Here is a 15,673-nt window from a genome sequence, read left to right as displayed (position 1 = left end):
TCTAACTAGATTCCAAAAGGTCCTGTACTCACGTCCGTCCAGGGCTACTCTTATGCTTTCCCATCTTAAAGCCTCCCACTCCGACCTAGACTTCTTAATCGTTATTTTGTAGATGTGTCTAGCCATTCTAATACTCAGCAGAGACCCATATTTTACCTCCTTTACAAGTGCGCTTTTAGCCGCCCTACAATTTTTGTTATACCAATGGGCCTGGTTTTTTACCTGTGTCCTCTTATTATCTATTATGTAAAAGTAATCGGCCAAAGTAGAGAGGAGATTAGAATGGATATGCTGTAGATCCTGAAAGTAGGGCAGGTCATAATTGACACCCTGGAGGTCAAAAGCCTCTGTTAAGGAGCCGGCTACATGTTGGTATATCTCAGCTAGTTTATCTGGGGCTAACGCGACCTTAGCCCACCTGATGCGTCTACCACCCGCCGCTGTAACTAGATTCAAATCAGTAAGAGGCTCCAGTACCCTCAGTTCGTTTTGGTGTCCCAGTGTGCAGTTTAATTCTAGCGACAAAAAGTTATGGTCGCTATCTACCCTTTTGATAACAATGAAGGCCCTCATTTGGGCCCAGAATTCCACATTAACCAAGATGTAATCAATGGTTGTGTTTTTCCCCGGTCTATTATAGGTGCTCGTGCCAGGTACGTCGGGAGGGAGTCTGCCATTACAGGCCCTCAGGGAATGGGTTACTACCAGTTTATTAATCTGGAGGGCCAAAGGCGTTATTCACTTTACCGGGTACATAGTGCACTCCTGAATCTTCCAAATGGAATCCTCATCTATGGTTACAGAGAGGATCCCAACCAGGGGTTCAAAATGGCAATTAAAATCGCCCCCGATAATTCTATGAATCGGAGAGGGAAATAAAAGAAGGAGTTCCTCAAGGGCCTCTAACATAGATAGACCCAGCTGGTGGGGTGTAGGGCGTAAATATATATTAATCACTATCACTGTGGAACCATCCAAACATTTAAATGCATTACAAAGGATGTGCGGGGAGTGGGAATCTATTACCTTAGCCGAACACCCCAAATGTGAGGCAAACCAAATGCACAACCCCCCCGAAGGTCTTCCCCTGGGGCCCTGTACAGCTGGTGTATAAAATGTTGCAAAGCCCACCCTTACAAGGACAGTCAGGAGCCAGGTCTCTTGGAACAAACACAAATCATACCTATCCATCCACTCTCCCCATTCTGGATTGGCTAGCTTAGAACCTAGCCCAGCTACATTCCAGGACCCAATTAAAGATCTACGAATCTCAGCCCTAGCAGTGCTGGTTGTAATAGGATGAAGCGCATTAGTAGGTTGGGATCCTATATAGGTGTAGATGTCCAACTCCGTTCCAACTCCTGGAAGGCTAGTGTTTAGGGTTAGTGGGGATGTTATCATACCACCCATCTTAGTCCTTATAGCCATCTCGGATAAGCCCTCCTCAACACTCGCACCCTCCTCCACATGACTCCTGTCTACATTGGAGACCGTTTCATTGGGCCCCAGAGAATGAGATAGTCAATCCACGTTATTCAGGACACTGAAGCTATTGGCTACCGGTATGTTGTAATGTAGATCCTGTCCACCCTGGTGAAAGTATGTTAGTGCAGGCCCACCCGGTGCTGAAACTCGTAAATAAAAATATCCCAAGTGGTGAGTATTAATTGTACCCGTAATATGGGGACCTCCCTGTTCGAGGATGTGATTAACCACATCGGTATCCCTAAAATTATCAATTACGCAGTCCCCACTGATATCTTTGGGTCTAGTCCCTAGCCAGCTGACTCTTCTAGCGAATACAATTTCCCTGTGGCCTGTACTCATTAGGGGTCTATATATATTCAGCCAAAAAATGACTTTGTTCTTCAACTCAGGAAATGTTTCGCCTCGCTCACCTACCAGCCTAGGAACCCCTGTTAGAACCACCACATATGGAGATGTTTCGGGTGGTAGCTGGGGGCAGGGAGGGGTTTTTTGGGTTCCAATGTCAGAAGATTTCAGAACGGGATTAGATAATGCCATCCCCGGTTCTGGCCTCTTCTTTCCTGGGGCTTTTGCATTAAGAAGTGGATCTCAGGGAGTAAGGCCAGCTGTATCTAGATGCACCCTAGGTGGAATGGCTGGGCCAGAAACAGAAGTGACAGTGGAACATTTCTGTATGTTTAGAGCAGCCACATCCTGTGCCGGGTTAACTAGGCATGGACCTTCATTTAAGCTATGGCCTTTAGTGGCCTGCTTAGATGTGCCTAAGGCCGCTTTCACAGTATTATTCCCAGTTGGTGTCGACAGCTGTGCTCCACCTACACCTTCGTTATTAATCAATGAAACTAGTTTATCGATTCTACACAACAGGGTTTTAAAGTGAGAATTGATGAGCTGTTCCATTTGGGGCTGGAGATCAATTAATAGGTGGGTAGCTCAGACCGGGGGTGCTAAAGTAGAAAAGAAGGGGCTTGGCTCAGGCTGTGGAGGATCAGGAATAGGTACAATTCTCTTAGGTACTTTTTTAAGAGGTTTCGACTTCTTAGTTCCGGAACGAGGCTTAGGTGCCTTTTTGCCTGCCTGGGGGGCTGGGCATGGTGCAAGATCAATAGACGCGCTATCATCAGGCACACTCTGCGCACATGGTAACTCGGCAAAGGAGGATATTAATATTGACATTGAATCAGGAGAATTACCAGTGGCTAAAGAAAGATCCTCAGTAGGCACAGGGTGGGGCATAGCAGGAGTAAGTGAGAGGCGTCTTTCGGTATTCTCTATAGCCGACGCAAACACCCCTATTGTTTTTTGTAGCATTTTGTCAATGGCTGTTAGGCTCGGCACTGGTTGAGTCGTCGCCGCTATTTGCCTTGTGACAGGGAGAGAAATTGGGGGGTTAGATTTGCCCATAGTGCACAACGTGAATTCTTATTGGTTTATATTTCCAAACACTCGAGTTTAGGTTAAGAAAGAATTAAATTTAGAAGAAATAGACTAGTCGGTATAAGAGAATAGGATTCTAGATCAAGTTTCTATAAACAATCTAAGAATGGCACAATGGAGTCTAGCTTTGACTGAATAAAATATTAATAATATTTGCAGCAACAATAAAAACAGAAAGTCCCATACAATCACTTCCAGGAATGCCAAATGGGGTGGCCTTGCCCAGCCTCCTTCGGCCCCTGACGGCCCACCCTTTGCCCAGGCTTAGCCCGGAGACCGCCCGCACGCGTCCCGCGCTGCGGGACAAGCTAGTTGGTTTTAGGTCCTTCCGGGTTCCTGGCGAGGTGGGCGCTTGCCGATTTTCTAGCGCCTCCAGGCACAGGCAGAGGCGTCACAGGTGCGCCTTGTGACCTCGGGCTGCTGGAAGTGGTAGTCCCGCTGGCCGTTTCCCTCACGGCGCGGAAAGGCAAAGAGAAGCACCCGACCATTCCCCTCATGGCTCCCGGGCTTGTGCTGTCCCTGCGGGTAATTTCCTGAGCAAGGATATTGACATATACAGTGCAGCCCTATAGTCCTTTACCAGAGGTATATCTGAGCCCTATGGAGGGTTCCTTGCGCCTCTATAGTAGTCACAGATCCTGCCCAAATATTGCTCAATAGTGATTTCAAGTTTAAAAGCACAATAAATGCTTCCTCCGCACAGCAGGTGGTCATGAAAGGGCTATTACCACACTCCCCTGTACCGGGCTGCAATCCTGCGCTCAAAATACAAAATAGCGGGCTCACCTCCACAGCGCATCCCTCCGTAAGCCCTCGTTATGCCCGCCCACTTCTTTGCCCTGGTCTGGTAGGCACCTGCACAACACAGAGGGAAAGGCCCGCGGCCCGCGCCAATCCCCCGCACCGGCCTAGGCACACATGAAGAAGCGTGGCAGACCAGGAGCCAGTGCCGGCCTCAGCCGCCAGGAATGTTCGCGCCGTGGCTGCTCAGGCGTACACTCACCCGCTGCATCGCGGCCGTAGCAGGGGCTCTGGGGCGGCTCCCGTACGCGCCACTCAAGAGCGTGCACACAGCCTGGCCCCCGCGTCCGTCCAGGCACCCCACACCGCAAGCGATCTGAAAACACTGGACCGCCCTTCCGGAAGTAGCGCAATTCCCCGGGGGCTCTGTGTTAGTGGCTGTATGAGTGAGTGAGTTTGTGTGTGTGTGAGTAATAAATGGGTTTGTGAATGGGTATGTGAATGGTTGTGTGGGTGTGTGAGTGGATATATGAGAGGTTTGTGAGTGGCTGTATGGGTGAGTGAGTGGCCATGTGAGTGACTGGATGGGTGAGTGGGGTGGTGTGTAAGTGGCGGTTTGGTTGGGTGATTTGGCTGTGTTAGTGGCTGCATGAGTGAGAGTGTGTGTTTGTGTGCGAGTAATTAAATAGGTTTATGAATGGGCATGTGAATGGTTGGTGTGTGAGTGGACATATTAGAGGTTGTATGAGTATATGAGTGGGAGTGGGAGTGGTTCTGTGGATGATGTCATCAGTGATATCATCAGTAATGCCACTAACCATGTCATGAGTGATGTGATATGTGTGGTCATAAGCAGAGCATTGAGGGGTTAAGCTATAGTTAACTCACCTAACTATAACTGCTGAATTCCAATGGTTTAGTACAAGTGAATTCTGAGCCTAACTATAACGCCCCTGTAACCTTTGTTTTGTTTCACTGAATTTCTAAATTTTCTAAACTTTTTAACCCTAACTGCAACCTGTCATCTTTGTGGTGGGTGTATGAGTGGCTGTGCGGGTGTGTCAGTGGGTCTGTGAGTGCCTGTATGAGTGGGTGTGTGAGTGCCTGTGTGGGTCTGTGAATGGGTGTGTAAGTATGTGCGTGAGTGTGTGAATGGGTTTCTGAATGCCTGTGTGTATCTGTGAGTGGGTGTGTGAGTGCCTGTGTGGGTCTTTGAGTGTGTCTGTGAGTGCCTGTGTGGGTCTGTAAGTGGGTGAGCGAGTGGTGCTATGGATTGTGGGCAGTTTTATACTTAGGGTACTTAAAAGGGAGAACCATGGACTCTGCTCAAACCAGAAGATAACAAGAAAGAAAGAACTCATTACAGTCACTAAATATCAGATTGTGCTCCAATAGATGAACATTGAATTCACCTCCTTTAAGGGTTTCATAGCATTTTTCAAGGTGGAAAGCAATAGGAAACACACTTGCTTTGCCTTCGCCACGCCCAAGAAGCTAGGATTGTTTGTGTTTCACTTATATGGTGATTTGACTCCGGTACCTGCTATGTTTATACTTGTAATTGCTTCCCGTTGAGGTTTAATTTCTGTGAAATCAGGACCAGAATTGAACCTCATTTTTTCCAAGAGGAGTCCCCAATTTGTCAAAAACGTCTATCTAACTGGAGTACTTTCATTTGGTTAATTAGTAAGTGCTGCCTTGTTAAGTAAATGTTTTGTGCATATTCTACACTACAGCTTCGTAAAGGAGTACAAGGTGTGCATGTATTTTCAGCAATGGGATTGTTCCTCAAGCTTCTTCACCCACAAATATGTGATAATGTGAATCTTCATCAAGAGAAGACAACAAGACTACAAAGAGGTGAATCTCCACCAAACAGGGGTACTTACCTTTAACTAAATGAAGTAAGTGCTTCTTTGTTCGGTGGAGAAATCCTCATAGTCATCTGCATCAATAACGTGTCACCAAAATCAGCTTGAAATACGCTTGAGGACCTTTTATTAAGCTGTCCATCAACGTGGGAAAGCCCAGGAAGACCTCTAAATACTACTAGGGAAAACAGGGCATGGTCAAACAGGCAGAGCTTGGAGATGATTTTGAGCATTTGCATACTTAGGGTGATTAATAGAGAGTATCATGGACACTGCTCTGATCAGAAGACAACGAGAATGAAGCCACTCATCACAGTCACCCAGATCAGCTTCCATTCCAAAAGATCAACGATGCAGTCACCTCCATTAAGGATTTCAGATTGTTTTTCAATGTGGAATATGAGAGGAAACACATTTGCTTTGCCAAGACCAACAATTTAGCAATCTGTGTTTTACACAAGGGTTTTGTGGGACCTGGGCAAAATTCAATTGGTGAGTTGGCACTCGGTCCCCCTCATCGCACCAATTTTGGCCCTGTGGACCCTATCCCCTGAGTTTTGGCCAATTTATTGGGAGAGGAAGGGGCATCGTGGCCCCCCACCTCAGACCAATTTATGGCCTGCCTCCTGTTCATTGGTGCCCTGGAGCCCACCCAGGGCACCCAGTGTGCAATGCTGGGGCCGCTGGGGAGCCTCAATACCCCTGTTAAAAATTCAGCACCCTCTCATCTGTTTCCCTGTCCACTGCACGGGTGCAGGGAAACAGATGAAAAAGTCTGCTCCCAGCAAGCAGGGGCAGTTTGAGTTTGACAGCTCCTGCTTGCTGGGAGTAGGGTTATGCTTGCTCTTGCTAGGCGGGAGCTGTCAGCTCCTTCTAAGCAAAAGCAAACAGCTATCTCCTGAAGGTGTGCCCCTTGGGAGATAGCAGGAGCAGACCCTGGGGGGTACCGGGCCCAGGCACATTTCTGGGCCAGGAGGGGGGCTACGTATCCCCCTTCCCTCTGTCAATTTGGTCATGACCTTGGGAGGTTGTGGTTCCTGAAGCCAAATATGGCCCAGGAGAAGGGCTGTGTGCCCCTCCCTTTTTGACTGTTCCTTTCTGCCCTGGGAAGCTGGCGGTCACAGGGGCAATTAGGAAAAAGGGGGGGTATGTGCTGCCTCCCCTCTTTTGTTAATTCCAAATCCCCAATAGAGGTGATGGCCCTCAGGACCTCTAAAGGCCAGAGAAGCTCTAATCATAATAATACACCTCACGGAGGTGGTGGTTTCTCGAGTTAAACTCCCCTTGAGGATGGGGGCGGCATGTTGCCCTCTTCAAATAACAAAGTACTCAGTAAGCCCCCAGGGCCAGGCCCATCAGATTTCAGCACCAGGACTGTCAGATCAGTGGAGGATCTATTATACAAATTTGGATTTTAGTTTATATCTGAAAAACTACTTAATGGATTTACACCAAATAACAAAAGGGCTGTTTCAGGAGCAAGATCTAGCTTTCTGCCAAATTTAGTGTAATTCCATCCAGAGGTTCGGGCTGTAGCCGTGTTCAAAATACCTACAGATCTGCACAGCACATACCCAAATAATATATAATGCGTATCACAAGATTAGTATCCACAAAACAGAAAATTATTCACTCCCTGCCTCCCATTTCCCCCGCATTATTAGGATGACAGGGGGACCCCGGCGGTTGGAAAGACTATCCGCCGGTCAAACAGGAGACCGGGCAGAAAAGGGGATTGATATGGTGGCAATGTCTGTAAGACACCGCCATCCACATCAGAATGGCGGTGGAGATTTGCCTTTCCATGGTGGCATTGCCACCATGGAAAGGCACGCGAAGTCTGCATGGGTGTTGGGGGTGCACATGGGGGGGTACCTATGGTACCCCCCTGTATTTGCATGCACAAAAGCCTTTCTAACATTGCGGCTGGTGCTGCTGAAAACACCGCCCGCTGCAATGTTAAAAATGGGGGAACTGCCCGCCAGTGTGGCGAGCGCATCCTAATTGTATATGCGGGACCGCAGCACAAACAGCGGGCGGTGCCATTTCGCAATGCCATCTTAATAGACCCCAAGTGTAACAGTCTGGAAAACGTTGGGTAGTGGGAGTTTAAAAATTACTATTCCCACTCCAGTGAGTGCAACAGTAGGGAAAGTGTTGGATAGCGAGTGGATAAAAATTACTATTCCCACTCCAGCAAGTGCAACAGTAGGGAAAGTGTTGGATAGCGTTTGGGAAAAATGTACTATTCTTACTCCACCAAGTGTAACAGTAGGGAAAGCGTCAGATAGCGGGAGGGTAAAAATTACTATTCCCACTCCAGTGAGTGCAACAGTAAGAAAAGTGTTGGATAGTGGGAGGGTAAAAATTACTATTCCCACTCCAGCGAGTGTAACAGTAGGGAAAGAGTTGGATTACGGGTTGGGTAAATATTACTATCCCCACTCCAGCGAGTGAAACAGAAGGGAAAATGTTGGATAGCGGGTGAGTAAAAATTACTATTCCCACTCCAGCGAGTGCAACAGTAGGGAAAGTGTTGAATAGCGGGTGTGAATAATTTACTATTCACCCTCCACCAAGTATAACAGTAGGGAAAGTGTTGGATAACGTAGGAGATTAATTTAGTATTCCCATTCCTGCAATATAATTAAAATTAACAATTAATTAATCAAAACAAATAATTTACCTCCCACCATATTCCCCAATAAACATCACAACCAATATTGTAAAATATTCATTAATTAACATAATTAATGATCAAATAATTAATTAACTAATAACACTTGTTTTCCTATACTTATCATGAGAGTTCTTCAGAGGCCACACCTCTTTATTTCATCACTCAGCAAACACGCCTCCTGGCACACTGATGGTTAATGGATGAAGTCCCCTTGCCTCCTAAGGGTCCTTGGGCGCCAGAAACCCCTCCTGTTACCTCTAGTAAGTCTAACACTGTGGATTGCTGAGAGGTCTTCGAAAGCCACACCACCTTTCTCCACCACTTTGCAATCACACCTCCTGGCACACTACATGTTAGGTGATGAAGTCCCCTTGCCTCCTGATGGTCTTTGGGTGCATGAAACCCCTCCTGTTACATCCAGGAATTCCCACACTGTGGGATTTCTGAGAGATCTTCGGAGGCTCAGTGGAAACCCCGCGCACAACATCCTAACACAGCCCTCCAAGCCCTACTAAATTATCTGTAAGGGCCAAATGCCACAATCAGACGATCTGGAGCATCTGCCGCTGGGGCCACTGATACTTCCAGCGGCTGCTCTGCTGTGATATCGGCAATACCCATCCCTGGCAATAACACCTCAAGATGGCGCCCGAGGTGAAACGGAGGTAGAAGTGGGGGGGCCGCGGTGAAACGGACCGACGTTATGAGGTAACAATGCGGGGGCCGCGACATCAGGAGCTCCCTGCTGCTCTTTCATCTTCCACTGCGGGTGCCCGCAGCTGGTGCAGCCCGTGATCGCCGGATCTGCAGCCTCCATCCGCCTGTGTGACCCGACCGCATTGTGTGTATGGGGGTCCGTGGCCAAAGCGGAAGGGCGGGACAGGTTACACGACCGGGAGAGGATTTTAATTACAGCGCTCACCCCTTACACATGAGAACGCCGCTAACCCCCCCCCCCCCCCGGGGAGAGCCAAGATAGACATCAGCTTTTTGTCGAGCATGAAAGCTGGGTGGAGACCTAGGGATTTATTTTAACACCCCTCCAACTAATGATATGGGTGGACTCTGGTGCCCAGTACAGGAGCATGGGAGCATTTAGACCAGGGATCATGTGTGTGCAGCAGTGGTGAAAAGAGGTGCAAATACTGAAGATGCTCCTCCTTTGGACTGTCTGGCTCCTTTTACCCTCTTGTTCTTCCTCCGTTGGGTCGGCTTCCTGGTTTTCTTTGGACTTGGCCCTCGTAACTTTTGGACTAGAACTCGTGTGCACCCTGCCATTTTGGGACCCTCTCCTGTTGTCGTTCTTGCCCTGGATGCATCTTGCCATGTTGCCATTGATGCCCACGACCCAGTTCCACCATTATGTTGCTTCTTGTCCTTTCCTTTTGTCCTTTGGATTACATCCTGCTGACCTTCAGACATTTCACTTACGCTGGACTGCCTTATCTCTTTCTCCCCCTCAGGTCCCCCTCTCTCCTCTCACCAATCTCAGCCTTCAACTCTTCTCCTCCACATACTGCTCTCAACCCTTTTTATTTAATTTTTTATTTTATTTCTCTTTTCACTCAGCAAATATGTGATATATACTTGTCCAAGCCGAATCTCTGGTAAAATGTAATCCTGAGAAAATCTACTATTTGTAAATATATGTATCTAGAGATAACTCTAACCACTAGTATATGTAGTAGACCTTTGTACTCACTACTATTCCTACGTGATTCTTAGAGTTTATCCATTTGTATCTCTTCCTTTGATTGACTTTACAACTTGTACCTTTGCAATTTTTTCTATTTGTAGCTCTTCCCTGTGTGACTTTACAACTTGTACATTTGCAATTTTTTTTCATGTTTGTATCTTTTATTTAACTCATGTAATCCTAAGTCCTTATGTATCGCAACTGGTTCTTTTGTAAAGCGCTCTGACACCTTCGGGTAATGTTCGCGCTATAGAAAATCGCATTACATAAAATAAAAAATAAATAAAACTACTCGGCAATGGTGCATTCTGGTGCATTACTATTTGGGAGATGAAGTTCCCTTGAATACCTAGGGTCCTTGGGGGCCAACAAGCCCTCCTCTTACCTCCAGTAAGTCCCACAGAGTGGGATTGTGGAGAGGTTGTCGGAGGCCACACCCACTTTCTCCACCACTCTGCAAACATGGCTACCAGTTAGAAAATCATACTTTAAAAAACCAAAGGCTACAGAGATGGCAAAGTTAGGAAATAGATTTTGAAAAACCTTAGAAATTCACTGAAAAAAACAAAGGTTACAGGGACGTTAATATTAGGCTCAGATTTTACTCATACAAAACCATAGAAATTCATCACTTACGCCTCCACAATGCACTGCTTATGACCTCACATATTACATCACTGATGACGTGGTCAGTGACATCCCTGATGACATCACTGGTTACATCTCAAATGACCAAAGATTATGGTTCATGAAAATACACCAAGAGAATGGAAAGTTAAATGTCTTCTTTGGATTACAGCACAAGATGTCCCAACCACTAGCTGATAAAGAAAGCATGGCTTCAGGCCTAGCCGGAAAACCTGAGTAACTTCAGCTTTTAAACTTTTAGATGAAGCTGTCAAAATATCCATATTTGTCAGTAAAGAACACTACATTTAAATAATATAATTTCATTTTTAATCCAACAAGCCCTCCAGTTACCTCCAATAACTCGCAAACAGTGGGTTTGTTGAGAGGACTTCTGAGGCCACGCTCTCTCTTCTCCACTACTCTGGAAACACACCTCCTAGTGCACTGCTGGCTGGGGGATCAAGTCCCCTTGGATGTTGAGGGTCCTCGGGGGCCAGGAACCCCTTCTGTTACCTCCAGTAAGTCCCAAACAGCAGGATTGCTAAGAGCTGGTCGGAGACCCCGCCCCCTTCTGCCACCACTCTGCAAGTGTGACTACCAGTTACTAAACCATACCTTAAGAAAAACAAAGGTGACAAAGATTGTGTAGTTAGGAAATAGATTTAAAAAAATCTTAGAAATTCACTGAAAAAACCACAGGTTACAGGGAAGTTATATTTAGGCTGAGATTTCCCTTGCACAAAACCAGTGAAATTTACAGGTTATTGTTACCTGAGCGAACTGTAACTTACTCCCCCTAAATGCACTGCTTATGACCTCACATATTACAATCATCATGACATGGTCAGTTGCATCACTGATGACATCACTGATAACCAGACCTCAGTGCCATTGTTCTAACTCATTATATAACATATGTTTAATTGACTTCCCCCAATTAGCATAGGCCCACTTACCTATATGTTCCTCATATATGGTGCCAATGGTACCCAGGGCATTTAAGACAGAACCACCCCCCCCCCCAAGCCTGCAACATTCAATTTTACACCCTGTGTGTGATAAAGTACAAATATTTCCCAGCCTGCCGCTGCAGCCTGGAACAGCTGTTTTACAATTAATATTTCGACTTTTCCATTTAAAGCAATGGCAAAGTCCCCACTTCGCTTAACAATATATATATATATATATCTCCCCTAAGGAAGGCATATGGAGCCTTAAGGAAGGGAGCTGAATATTATTAAATAGGGCATATAATGTTAATATGCCCAAAAAGCAAAACTTCTAAATTGTCATTTTTGCTGGGGAAAAATTAGTAGAACCATTGGCTAAAACAGCGTCACCGGCTAACCTCTCAGTCCAGCTAATTCTGAATGGGACTACTAAAATAGGTATTTCAAGGTATTAAATTAATTGTGACCTTAAATACAACTTAATGGCCAAGTCAGATTTAATGTCACTATTAAGGAAAGGAAACGTTTAGAAAGTTGTCACTATGCTGCCCAGTTTTTCCAGGGAATTTGCATAGTTGCTGGTCACCAGCCATCTTGAAAGAGAGGCTGCACTGACTGCTGGACTGAACCCACTGCACCTCGGGCTAGCAAAGAGAGGGCTGTTCCTGTTGTGGAAAGTCACTCCCGAGCCACAGACCAACGGAGTTACTACATGGGTCAGTCAGCTGATCCCCTGGAACCAGCACCAGGGCTAACAAAGCGGAAGAAGCCTACTTCCTCCGCGTTTCCTGAGTGCTGCAGGGAAGGGCGGGGCCTAGCTGCGATGCCGGCTTTTTTCTTTTCTTTTTATTTTACAAGGGGGCTGTGTGGCTCCTCTTCTTTTACAATAATTGGGGCCCTGGGGACCCATCCCCCAAGGCTTGCTCTTTTTTTAACTTTTTTAAAATAAAATAAGAAGGGGCCACGTGTTCCCCTCCCAAGGCCAATTTTGGCCGCGGGGACCCTATCCCCTGGGGCATGGCCACATATATATATTTTTTAATATATTTTTTAAGGAGGGGGGCTGCGTGGCCCCCCTCCTGAGGCCTCTATTTTCCCCAAGGACCCATCCCCCGAGGCAGTGCCTCTTTTATTTTTTTATTGAGGTAGGGGGGCCCGGGCCACTTTTAACCCCAGGACCCCATCCCCTTGGACCGGCATTGCTTTTCCACACGGGAAACTGCTGACATGTAGCTCTTCATGTGGAAAAGCAATCCTGTTTTGGATTTTGGAAGTCCGCTTCCAAAATCCAAAGCAGAGTTTGCTATGGTAGGGCGGGAGCCGTGCTTCCGCACTACTATAGCAAACAGTAGTGTCCCAGGGTGGGCACCCCGGACACTGCAGGAGCCAGCCCTTGGGGGTGGTGGTCCCCAGGGCCATCAAGGGCTCCAGGAGGGGAGCCGCATGGCCCTCCTCCCTCCATTTCAAAACCCGGTGGTGGTGGTGGTCGCCGGGGGTCCGCTATGGCTGATATACTAACTATGCTTGACCGTAAAAAATCATGCTTTTTGATTCTTCTTGACCTGTCCTCCGCCTTCGATACGGTCAAGCACGACAACCTCTTGTCTCTACTGAAAAGAAGGATGGGCTTCTCAGGCACTGTGCTACAATGGTTCTCTTCCTTCCTGAACAATAGATCTCAAAGATTCAAGATGAAAAACTCACTCTCAAAACCTTCCATGGTCACTCTTGGTGTGCCTCAGGGATCGTCCCTCTCACCCATTCTTTTTAATCTCCTAATGGAGCCTCTGGCGAATGCATTGAAATCAGCAAAATTCTATATCACCTGTACGCGGATGACACTCAGTTATACCTGAAAATCACCTCACCTGATGACTTCATTGCTCTTAACACTACGCTTCTGAACACGCAAAGCTGGCTCACTAACAACCACCTGATGCTGAACACCAAAAAAAAACTGTATTGATTCTCATCTCACCTCCAAATCACACTCCTAAGATAGACCTCTGGTTAAAATATTTAACCTCCTTTGACTGTGTCCCCCTCATCATAGACTCCGCAAAATCCCTAGGTGTCCATTTGAATATGCAGTGGCACATTTCTATTGCCACCAAGGGAATAATCACAAGATGAGTATATTAAGGAAACTCAAACCCTTCCTCCCTCAGGCTGATCTAAAAATTGCAGTACAAGCACTAGTCTTACCAAGACTAGACTACGGAAGCTCCACCCTAGCTGGTGTCCCTAAATACAGACTTGCTCCGCTGAGAGCAGCCCTGAATGCTGCGGCTAGACTGGTTTCAGGAACTAAAAGAAACAGTCACATTTCACCAACTTTGAAAGGACTGAATTGGTTGCCTTATGAGGCAAGAATACACCTTAAAGTGGCTTGCATGACGCATAAAGCAATTCACAACAGTACACCTAGTTACCTGCCGCTAAAGTTGGAAAAATGTGGAGGTTGCAGACAACTACGAAGTGCAAGCACTTTCCTTCTGAAACCCCAATCCTTCCAGAAGAAGAGAACAGGCTGTAGAGCTTTCTCAGGGATTGCACAGAAGATTTGGAACTCTCTACCAACACTTGGACGTGGAATCGCCTCCTTCACTATTTTCAGAAAAGAAGTAAAAAGACTACTAATGAACAAATTCATGTCCTAAGTTTAAGTACAGGATGTAGTTGAGTTTAAGATTTTCATCAAAACCCTTGTTGCCCTATAATTGTATGCAGTTCAATACTAGCTGGATGTTGATACGCTTGATCATCCATGTGTGTGTTTGTACATGTGTATGTACATGTGTATACATATATATGTGTATGTATATGTGTATGTATGTATATATGTGTATGTATATATATGTGTATGTATATGTATATATATATATATATATCGTGAACAAGGGAATTCAGTTCCCGAAACGCGTCGAGTGCGTTGTGAATAAACACAAGCTATTTGAACAGAGCTGTTGGCCTGGACATCGTTCTTTTGGAGACTGTGTGAACGATTGCTGTGAATATATATATATATATATATATATATATATATATATATATATATATATATATATATATATATATATATATATATATATATATATATTTGTAATGCAAAGGCTTTCAGCTTTTAGAAAAGCACTCCACAGCATTTCAGGATTCACCTTATTTATTGGCATACTGAAGGTGGCTTCAAATCCGTCATTTAAACTTGCTTGCCAACGCGTTTCTGAGCTGTCTGCTCCTTCGTCCTGGGCTCCGGCAGTTCGGTGTGTTTAACTGTTCACAGTCCTGGCTGCTGTCTTTAGTAGTAGCAGTTGTAGGCGTCACAGCCTTGTCGCTTGGGTTGTTGGGACATGTAGTACAGTCTTATTAAATACCCACAGTGGGTTCCGTTATTGCCGTTTTATTTTGCAAGATCACAGGGGTTGAATCCGGCACCGCTGTGATGATTAAGGCACTTCAGTGTGCCCCGGTGTTTGATTCCATCTTCAAAATTCACCAAACGCTGTGCCGTATGTTAGACCACTGGAAAGTCCTGGTCTACGGCCCCTTACTCCAGAGGCTCCCTCCTTCATTACACCTGGGTGGTGCTTTTCCAACGACGAAGCTGTTGTGTTAAATGTTTGTAATGCAAAGGCTTTCAGCTTTTAGAAAAGCACTCCACAGCATTTCAGGATTCACCTTATTTATTGGCATACTGAAGGTGGCTTCAAATCCGTCATTTAAACTTGCTTGCCAACGCGTTTCTGAGCTGTCTGCTCCTTCGTCCTGGGCTCCGGCAGTTCGGTGTGTTTAACTGTTCACAGTCCTGGCTGCTGTCTTTAGTAGTAGCAGTTGTAGGCGTCACAGCCTTGTCGCTTGGGTTGTTGGGACATGTAGTACAGTCTTATTAAATACCCACAGTGGGTTCCGTTATTGCCGTTTTATTTTGCAAGATCACAGGGGTTGAATCCGGCACCGCTGTGATGATTAAGGCACTTCAGTGTGCCCCGGTGTTTGATTCCATCTTCAAAATTCACCAAACGCTGTGCCGTATGTTAGACCACTGGAAAGTCCTGGTCTACGGCCCCTTACTCCAGAGGCTCCCTCCTTCATTACACCTGGGTGGTGCTTTTCCAACGACGAAGCTGTCGTGTTAAATGTTTGTAATGCAAAGGCTTTCAGCTTTTAGAAAAGCACTCCA

This window comes from Lissotriton vulgaris, chromosome 10 (assembly GCF_964263255.1).
Source record: "Lissotriton vulgaris chromosome 10, aLisVul1.2, whole genome shotgun sequence".
NCBI lineage: Eukaryota > Metazoa > Chordata > Amphibia > Caudata > Salamandridae > Lissotriton > Lissotriton vulgaris.
Note: the sequence above shows the minus strand (reverse complement) of the source record.